We start from the raw sequence: 504 nt of genomic DNA, 5'->3' as shown, positions 1-504 counted from the left end.
TAAGAATTAATCTAAAAATCAGCCCTGCTAGCCAGGGACTGCATAGAGGACTGCTCCAGTGGCTGGGGAATAAACGGAGAAGGTGAAGAGGAAGGCGGGCTGAGCTGTGGACTTTTGCTGGCTCGTAAGGTGCCACAATTTTGAAGGCTTAAAAGCGGCTTGACTATTTTGGAAATTTAAAGAGACAGTTCTGTCACAGATTCCTGGGGCTTGAGAACACGTTCTGCTTGCCAGCAACCCCAAGAACCCTCCAGACCTGCAAAACTGAAAAGTTAACAGAGATCTAAATACAACAATGCCACAATGCCTCGGAGACAACAGACCATCACAGTCCACACAAAGAAGCAGGATAAAGTGATAGAAATAAGAGAGCAGGATACAAAGCCAGAACACATCCTTGAGGAAGAAGCAGCATTGGAACTCTCTGATAAGGAATTCAAAAGAATGATATTTATGTATTTTCAAAGGATTGAGAGACAGACCAAAGAAAACACAGAAAAAACC

The sequence above is a fragment of the Orycteropus afer genome, unplaced genomic scaffold, assembly GCF_000298275.1.
Source record: "Orycteropus afer afer isolate SDZICR_OR568_19922 unplaced genomic scaffold, OryAfe1.0 scaffold01063, whole genome shotgun sequence".
Taxonomy (NCBI): domain Eukaryota; kingdom Metazoa; phylum Chordata; class Mammalia; order Tubulidentata; family Orycteropodidae; genus Orycteropus; species Orycteropus afer.
Note: the sequence above shows the minus strand (reverse complement) of the source record.